General features: G+C 41.3%; 1 protein-coding gene across 1 annotated transcript in view; it reads right to left on the bottom strand.

Annotated features, from left to right (window-relative positions):
- Window positions 1-7,416, bottom strand: part of TET2 (tet methylcytosine dioxygenase 2) — a 188,574-nt gene extending 181,158 nt beyond the window's left edge. The window contains exon 1 of the mRNA XM_075608838.1: window positions 7,360-7,416. The gene's annotated coding sequence lies outside the window, so the exon portion shown is untranslated. The remainder of the gene's footprint in view (window positions 1-7,359) is intronic.
- Between the last annotated feature and the right edge of the window lie 2,296 nt (window positions 7,417-9,712).

Raw genomic sequence — 9,712 nt, forward strand, 5'->3', positions numbered from 1 at the left:
GCAGGACCAGCAGACTGTGAGTTACTCCGGCTGGAGGCAGAACCGTTGGCGGCCCGGATGGGAGGCGTGAGGGGTTTGGTGTCAGAGACCCCGTGGCGTGGGACCTGCCCCCTACCTCTCTTGGAAGCATCCGCAGGTTACAGGCCTGTACCAGGAAAGTAGACGTGCACCAACGATACACGAGGGTAGTGCTGCCCTAACATATGCCCTTGGGACAAGGGAGGCCCTGATGGACACAGGGTTCAAGGTTTTGGGGAGACGGGACAAGCACCCATATTGTATTATACTGTACTCTGTTATCATTATTGTTATTGCTGTGTTGCATATTATTATCTTTGGGCATACTGTGGGACCACAGTAAAGAAGTATTACATACCCTGTGTGAGTGTGATTTTTGGGTATACAGTATAGGTACAGTATACCGGCTCCTGTGAGGAACTATCCCTGCCAATGCTGGGATCCTCACGGATGGAGGCGCTGCACCCATTATCCCCAGTAGCGGAGTCTTAGTTCCCTGTAAGTCAAACAGGTAGCACATAACGCCTGCAATTTCCCTTAGGGTAGGGAAGGGGTGTTACATTACCTTTAGTGGCACTCAACCATCTCATGAGCATAGCGCTGGGTATGTATTCAAATTATTGCAAGGATAGAGGCAACAGAAACAATGTTTTTTGAAAGTTTAGTATAAAAAAGATATATACACTTTACTACAAACAAATGTGGAAATGACTCTGACAGTCTTGTCTAATGTCATAACATAGGAAAATATTTCTCATTGAGAAAGTAGTAAATAGAAAATAAATACATTAAGTAGGCAAATTCCTTTAAGATCTAAAGACAATACTGCCAGAGGGACATGGAGCAAAATCCTCTTGCTACAAATCTCCAACACTGAACAGGCTAATAATGTCAAACTAAAAAAATGTTTCTTTCTCATTTCAACGGCGCACACAATACTACTTGCCCTTTCTTGTTCATAAACAAGATATTGTTTTTATAGCATCGATGGATATAGAAAATAAAGGAAATAATAGTAATATAAAGAATAGATGAATGACTGAAGCCCTACATATAGTTCTGTTTCTTATAACCAAGGGAATGAATACCAGTTACCAGATTCTCTGAGCATGATGACAGGCAATTTGATACTGGAGTCTCCACAGAAATTGAATTAGAGGCTTGGTTTAAATTGGTTGTGAAAGTGCTTTTTAAAAACGGTTTAATTATTTTAGAGAGTGGTCGGTTCTAATAATGGGAAGTTTGTAGTGTTTGCACTGTACTTTAATGCTGCAGATTTGAATGTCAAGTCAAATGGCTGTATCTAGCAAAGACTTTTCCAGAAATTGTATGAGAAATTGGATTTAGCAATACTTGTGGTTCAGGCAAGTTTGTTTTCTTCATGCACGATGTGTTCTCAGATTGTAATTACAGTAGATATGATTGTAGTCTCCACTTAGCAAAATATTAGAGATGTTGACAAAAAATTAAAAAAAGATATGGGATCGGTTTTATGAAGAAACATGTTTGTGCAAGCAACAAGACAATACTTTGCATGTGTTATGAAATGTTATTTGCTGTAAGCTTGATCAGAGCATAATACTGTAGGTTATACCGGAACTACATTATAGTAATAACAAGTAATGAAGAAGGATCACTCATTATTTAAGTGAGATAACGCTAGGGAAATAGTGATCTTACATTGTCTCATTTGAAATAATTTATGAAAACCGTATAATATGGCATTATGGAATCAACAAATAATTGTAGAAAGGCAGATTTTAATCAGCTAGGGAAGATTCTGCATATACATTGGGATGAAGTACAGGAGATAAATGGGCAGTCTTTAAAGAGGCAATCCAAGGGGGGCAGATTTTTTTTGCAAATGTAATGATTTTTTATTATTATTTTTTTTTAACATATTGAATTAAAGCAGGTGTTCTCTGGAGTGGGACCCAGTAAATTTCAGCTCCTGGGACCCCTTGCTTCCGGAGATACTTACCTGCGGATTAGTAACCCCTCTCCTCGGCTACCAGGGCTCACAATATATATCCTCTGTTCAGAGATCCCGGGCCCTGCAAGGCAATAGGAAGCTGTGACATCATCGGTGCGGCTTCACATTGGCCCATGGGATGCGGGAGCTTCAAACCTGAAAGCCCTGCTTGCTGAGCCAGAGCAGCTACTGGCACCCACTTCAGAGGTAAGTATCTCTGGAAGTAGGGTGTCCCCGGAGCTGAAATGAATGGGGTTCAGCTCTGCAGACCCCCTGCTTTAATTCAATATGTTTAAAAAAAATTGCGTCTTGGATTACTCCTTTAATGGATTGTTGGAGGGGTACATTTCTCAGTGTATACCAGGGCTCTTCAACTGGTTTTACAAAGGGGCCAGATCAGAAATAAGTTATATGTAGGGGGGATTAAAGAGTATTTCAATGCCATTTTAAATAAATATATATATATATAAATAAAACAAAGCTTAAAACAAACATGATACTTAAATAAAAAGACTAACGGTGTTACCATGTTACAAAAATGTTTAACATTTGCATTATATATTTTTATTTTTATCTGAAAAATGAGTTTCAGTGTAAAAATGTATCAAACTGTTTAAGTAACTGTTGTGAAGCAGGAGCAGATGGTCTAAGAACCACTTACAACCACTTGTTGGAGGGGTACATTTCTCAGTGTATACCAGGGCTCTTCAACTGGTTTTACAAAGGGGCCAGATCAGAAATAAGTTATATGTAGGGGGGATTAAAGAGTATTTCAATGCCATTTTAAATAAATATATATATATAAATAAAACAAAGCTTAAAACAAACATGATACTTAAATAAAAAGACTAACGGTGTTACCATGTTACAAAAATGTTTAACATTTGCATTATATATTTTTATTTTTATCTGAAAAATGAGTTTCAGTGTAAAAATGTATCAAACTGTTTAAGTAACTGTTGTGAAGCAGGAGCAGATGGTCTAAGAACCACTTACAAAGCACTCAAGGGCCGGATTTAGCCCACAAGCCGCAAGTTGAAGAGCCCTGATGTACATACCCTTAGGTAATAGGTGTAATTATTAAAAACCAGCGTGGCTGAATAAAAAAAAAGATAGGGGAATAAATTGAAAGGAAGAGGAAGGTATTTTGATTGTTGAAGAATTAAAGAAAAGTTGCAAAGGGCAATCAGAATAGCATAAAATGAAAATCAATCCATGCGTAGATGTTTTTAAGTACGGTATATGAAAAACAAACGGAATAGAATGAATACAGGGCCCTTTTAAAGTAGCAGCAAACACGACTGGTGAAAGAAAGCAGAGATATTACATATTATTAGGAACATGAGCGCAAGAAACAGCCAATAGTGTGATTGTTTGTTTGTATATTTTCTCATAAAATAAATCACAAAGTAAGTATCGCACACACATGGTGTAAAATATAAAAACGCATTTGAAATATAAATTCTGCATAATCTCACTCTTCCGATGACACTACGATATTCTCATCTGGCTGTTTCCAAAACTCTCCTCTCGGCGCCGGGATCCACATTGCGTCCAACAGGAGATGGCAGCGTTGGAGATGGGGGGACTTGGGGAGTCCCCGAACTGGCGCAGGATTGCACCGCTGCTCACCCCAGGGTAGGATGTGTGTGTCGCCTGGGGGAGGTAAGAGGTAATGGAGGGGATGGGGAGATGCATGTGCATGCGCCAGGGGGGTCTTATCTTATGTGGAGCGACCTTCCTACTGTGGCGTCGTGTTGTCACGGCGACGCAACGTCACATTCTGCGGTGACGTCATGACGCCACGATGTTGCAGCAGGAGGTGTCTCGCTGCCAACATGCCGCCTTGGGTCCTGTCAAAGGTAAGGCAGCCTGATATACTGCTCCCTGTTTGATACTTAGAAAAAAGGGGGGGGGGATGGATCCTCCGGCGCGTCGTTCCACTCGTGATTCCAGGACACATGCCAAGTAAAGAAGAAATGGGGGACCACAATCAGGTGTAATTCAATACATAGGAGCACCTTATAGCATTAAAAAAAGGTGGAACACACTTACATCAAATAATTGATCCTCTGGTACAGATGGGGGGGGGGGAAGAGGGGGGGACCCCTTGATGATTCCTCAAAATAGGGAAGAGAAGGGAAATATAGTGTAACACTGTTTATTAACAATAAATAAAATAGAGATTAAAAACTCACAAGCGGCCAATTACTATTGGCATAGAGAGGAGATATCTCCAGACTCCACAGAGCATCCTTCCAAAGAATGGGTTGTCTCTCGTGGCCTCCGTTCCAGCTGGTAAGTTGTTAGGATGGTGCGCATGGTCCAGTAAACAGCAGGGAGGATCTCCAGGAACTCGTGCACGAACCGGGTCTCCTTCCGGGTCTCGTTCCGTCACTGAGGAAGCTAATGCGAAACGCGTCTGACGGTTTTTGGGCATCAAAGGCCACCATACAGAGGAGAGAAAGCACTATTCCAGTTTGGCCAGTATTTCGTCCGGAGCGCATGCGCATGCGCGACAGGCAGGAGCTGTAGAAGGAGTGTGTGAGGAAGAAAACAAACGGAAGGAGACCCGGTTCGTGCACGAGTTCCTGGAGATCCTCCCTGCTGTTTACTGGACCCTGCGCACCATCCTAACAACTTACCAGCTGGAACGGAGGCCACGAGAGACAACCCATTCTTTGGAAGGATGCTCTGTGGAGTCTGGAGATATCTCCTCTCTATGCCAATAGTAATTGGCCGCTTGTGAGTTTTTAATCTCTATTTTATTTATTGTTAATAAACAGTGTTACACTATATTTCCCTTCTCTTCCCTATTTTGAGGAATCATCAAGGGGTCCCCTCCTCTTCCCTCCCCCCCCCATCTGTACCAGAGGATCAATTATTTGATGTAAGTGTGTTCCACCTTTTTTAATGCTATAAGGTGCTCCTATGTATTGAATTACACCTGATTGTGGTCCCCCATTTCTTCTTTACGTTGCATGTGTCCTGGAATCACGAGTGGAATGACGCGCCGGGGGATCCCTCCCCCCCCCCCCCGTTTTTCTGTGATAATATAGAGGTTGGTGAATCACCTCTAAGAGACTCGGGCAGCAGGTTTACACTCTGTGAAAGACTGAAGTCTTGGACTATACAGTAGGACTTTTGGCGCAATTATTCCATTTCTCTTTTAAACTATTTGATACTTACCCTGTGATGAATTGTATAAGAAAATATACAAAACAACATCACACTATTGACTCTTTCTTGCACTGGTTTCCTGTTGCTTATACTATTCTAAAAAGTGGGAACGGAAAAATCTCACAATGACAAGCTGCAGCTGAGAGAGAGCCTGATTCTGACTATTCAATCACCCAATTTAAGTGCATTTATGTTATAGCACTAATAATTTGCTCGACTGCTAAAACTCTGACTCAGGCCCTCATTCTCTCCCGTCTCGATTACTGTAACCTCCTGCTGTCCGGCCTTCCTGCCTCTCACCTGTCTCCCCTACAATCTATCCTAAATGCCAGAATCACTTTACACTTTCCTAAATCTGTATCAGCGTCTCCCCTCCTGAAATCCCTCTCCTGGCTTCCTATGAAATCCCGTATCACACACTCAATTCTCCTCCTCACTTTTAAAGCTTTACACTCTTCTGCCCCTCCCTACATCTCAGAACAAATTTCTCGCTATGCACCATTCCGACTCTTGCGTTTTGCTCAAGGATGTCTTCTCTCTACCCCTTTTGTGTCTAAAGCCCTCTCCCGCCTTAAATCCTTCTCACTGACTGCCTCACACCTCTGGAATGCCCTTCCCCTCAGTACCCGACTAACACCCTTTCTATCAACATTTAAGACCCACCTTAAGACACACTTGCTTAAAGAAGCATATGAGTAGCACTGTAGATATTACTAGACACATGATACATAAAGCTTGGCCCCCTGCAGAAGCACTTACCAAAATGCCCTCCTACTGTCTCTGTATGTTCTTCCTATCAACCGATTGTAAGCTCTTTTCCTAAATATTACGTTTATGTCTGAAGCACTTCTCCCCTTTGTGTTATTTATATTATTTGTTATTTATATGATTGTCACATATATTACTGCTGTGAAGCGCTACAGTATGTACATTAGTGGCGCTATATAAATAAAGACATACCATCCAATTATATTTTGGAGTGTCACTACTATCTTCACTTAGAAGCTCCATAGTATTGTCAAAGTCACTATTTTATCACTGTACATTTATTCACTGTTACACTATAGTCCCTTGTAGACCATATATACCCATATACAGGCATACCCCGCATTAACGTACGCAATGGGACCGGAGCATGTATGTAAAGCGAAAATGTACTTAAAGTGAAGCACTACCTTTTCCCCACTTATAGATGCATGTACTGTACTGCAATCGTCATATATGTGCATAACTGATGTAAATAACACATTTGTAACAGGCTCTATAGTCTCCCAGCTTGCGCACAGCTTCAGTACAGGTAGGGAGCCGGTATTGCTGTTCAGGATGTGCTGACAGGCGCATGCGTGAGCTGCCGTTTGCCTATTGAGTGAGATGTACTTACTCGCGAATGTACTTAAAGTGAGTGTCCTTAAATCGGGGTATGCCTGTAGTATATATTGTCACTAAGTGAGATTCACAATTATTATTTAAACACTTTTATTGCACTTAGGAGACTATTCACAAAGCGGTGATAAAATCAGTGCATTTCGCCCGACTTTGCATTGATTTATCGCGCACTGAAACATGAGAGCAAATATGGTATTCACTCAGAATGAACGCCATTTTTTAAAATGTCATAAAAAGTGCATCGGCCGACCAGTTTTTTTTTTTTTTAATCAGTGCTATCGCGCTATAAATCCTAGCGAGCGGCAACTGATAGAAAAAAATTGCAGCTGATCTCATTGGTTGTATTAAACCATGTGACAGCACATCCTTTCCAAAAATTGACTCTGTCACATGGTTTAATACAACCAATCAGATTGGGGATATACTGTACATCTCCCAATCTGATTGGTTGAAGTAACATGTGATGGAATCGTGGTTTTGATTACATCATCTTAAAGGGAAAGGAAGCAGAACCTTTCTGATTGGCTGGCTTCACTCCTTTTACATGACGTCACAGCCTAAAAAAAAATGTCACATGGTTATCCCAGCCAATCAGATTGCCTGGGAACCATTTGTCAGTCAAATGTGACGTCACAGGCCTTACATAAGGCCTGTAACGTCTCATTTGATGCCAAGAAGATGAAGAAGCAACAACTTCTCCCCTATTTGATTACAATGGGAAGAAAAAGAACCAATTGGATTACAATTAACAGATGAAGATAAAGAAGAAAAGAAAGAAGAAAATAACTAAGAAAATAACTTACTGTACATGAGGACCGTGGCTTTGAGGATCATTGCTTCTTTGGTCGAGAGCTTCCTGAAGACATCTAAAAGGTAAGAAAAACCATTGAATGTATGTTATTTTACTTTTTCAGGTTTTTTCATTGTATTTTTACATTTTTATTTTTTTCATTGCCCATTCATTGCCTCATTTGCTGATTGTTTTTTTTTTTAGGTTAACCATTGACTGTGATAGTGGTAAATCATGCCCATAATATATGGGCATGATGTACCACTGTGCCAATCAATTGTTTTCTTGGCATTTGTAATGTGTATATTTTTTATGTAATTTGTCTTATTTTGTGCCTGGTTTTTTTTAGCTTCCCCATTTACTGCTATAGTGTCAAAGCATGCCCATATTATATGGGAATGCTTCAACACTGTGCCAATCAATGGGTAGCAGGGGTAGTGTCCCCGGGGTGGGTGGTTAGGCCTCCCGAGTGAGTAGCGGGGGAGGGTGGGTTAACCCCTTAATGACTATTGCGGTTACTAACCGCAAAGGTGAGTAAGGGGTTAGGGGACATTTGTTTGTATTTTTTTGATTGTACTATTGCTGCCCACAGAGGACAAGGACGGTTATGAGGATGAGGACAGCCTTCATCATAGCAGGGGTAAGTGCTAGTTTTATTTACTTTATGCTGGTTAATGTTTTATTTTTAAATGGGCAAATGCACTATAATCCATATCTGGATAATAGTAATTTTGCCCATTACTGTACTGTATGTATTGGGGGGACAGGGGTGTATTGATTTGAATGTATTGCCCTTTTATTTTCTGCACAGGATTGATACCGCAGGCCAGCGGGATCACACGAGGACCCCCGGGGGACCACCCGGAGACCCCCGCCGGCCTCTGGTATCAATCCTGTGTAGAAAACAAAAATGCTTTTATGCATCTCTCAATCTTTTGCTAAAATATTGAGAGATTTTATAGGTTGATAAGCTTATCACGGCTTTGTAAATAGCTATTACTGGCAAAAAAAAGTGATTTTTGCTTTTTTTTAGCATATTGGACGACTTTTTTGCCTCTGGCTGTTAATGGGTGTTAAAAAGGCATTATAGCGCGATACTAAACGGCTATCACTGCTTTGTGAATAGCAGAGCAAGCAGTATCGACATATCACTGTTTTGTGAATAGGCCCCTTAGTTCACTATCTAGAGATATTAAATATTTGACCTCTGCATACAACAAAGAGAGAGAGAGAGGAACCTATAGCAAAAATATTACAGCTTAAAGAAGCCACGACCTTAACATTAACTAAAATTTACCCAACACAGGAAAAAGAGGAATGGCGGCTTAAATTTTTTTTTAAAGGCAAGTAAAGCAGGTTCAGCAGACTTGGTGTCTTTATTTGAGGGAGATCGATAACAACCGGGGAATTATAGACGTGGGCGTCTAACATCAATAGTTTGGAAGCTACTGTACTAGAAATATTAAAGCATACTATTCAGGAATGCCTTTTAGATCATACAATTATTAGTAATAGTCAGCTTGGATTCCAGAGCAAAAGACATGGCAATGTAATCTTATTTGTTTGTTTTTGTGGAGTAAGTACGAATATAGATCATGTCAATGCACTGAATGTGATCTATTTAGGTTTTGTAAAAAGGTTTTTGATAGGGTGCCACAAAAACAAAAATGCATCCGGGTGACAATATTTGCACATGGATTGAAAATTGATAGAAGTATAGAAAGCACAGAGTTGTAATTAATGGAACATATTTAGATAGGACTACAGTTGAAAGTGGAGTATCTCAAGATTTACTTGTTGTTTATTAATGACGTTGAGATCCACGTAGAGCGCAAAGTCTCCATCTTTGCTGATGACACTAAATTGTGTAGGGTTGTCAAATCAGAGCAGAATGTAAGCAGTTAGATCAATGAGAAGCCTGGGCAGATAAACGGCAGATGAGACTGAATATGAAAAAATGTATGGTTATGCATTAGGGCAGGGGGCGCAAACTTTTTTCCCTGCGCCCCCCCCTGCCGGATGTCCTCCTCTCCACGCGCCCCCCTCCCTCCTCCTCCTTACCTTGATACGCGGCGTCTGGACGTCATAGCAACGTGACGTCACATGACCCCACGGCATCATTTGGCGCCGCGTTGCCATGACGCCGCGTCTCCAGATGCCGGCTGAATCAAGGTAAGTAGGTTTACAGAGGCCCTGCAGCTCCCCCAGCACTTAAGTTAAGTGCCTTCGGAAAGCGCGCGGGGCCTCTGTAAACCCCGCGCCCCCCGCCGGTAATCTCGCGCCCCCCACTTTGCGCACCACTGCATTAGGGCAGTGGTTTACAACTTTTTTTTTTTAAAGAACCCTGACTGAAATTCTGAGGAACT

The sequence above is a fragment of the Ascaphus truei genome, chromosome 1 (assembly GCF_040206685.1).
Source record: "Ascaphus truei isolate aAscTru1 chromosome 1, aAscTru1.hap1, whole genome shotgun sequence".
Classification (NCBI taxonomy): Eukaryota; Metazoa; Chordata; class Amphibia; order Anura; family Ascaphidae; genus Ascaphus; species Ascaphus truei.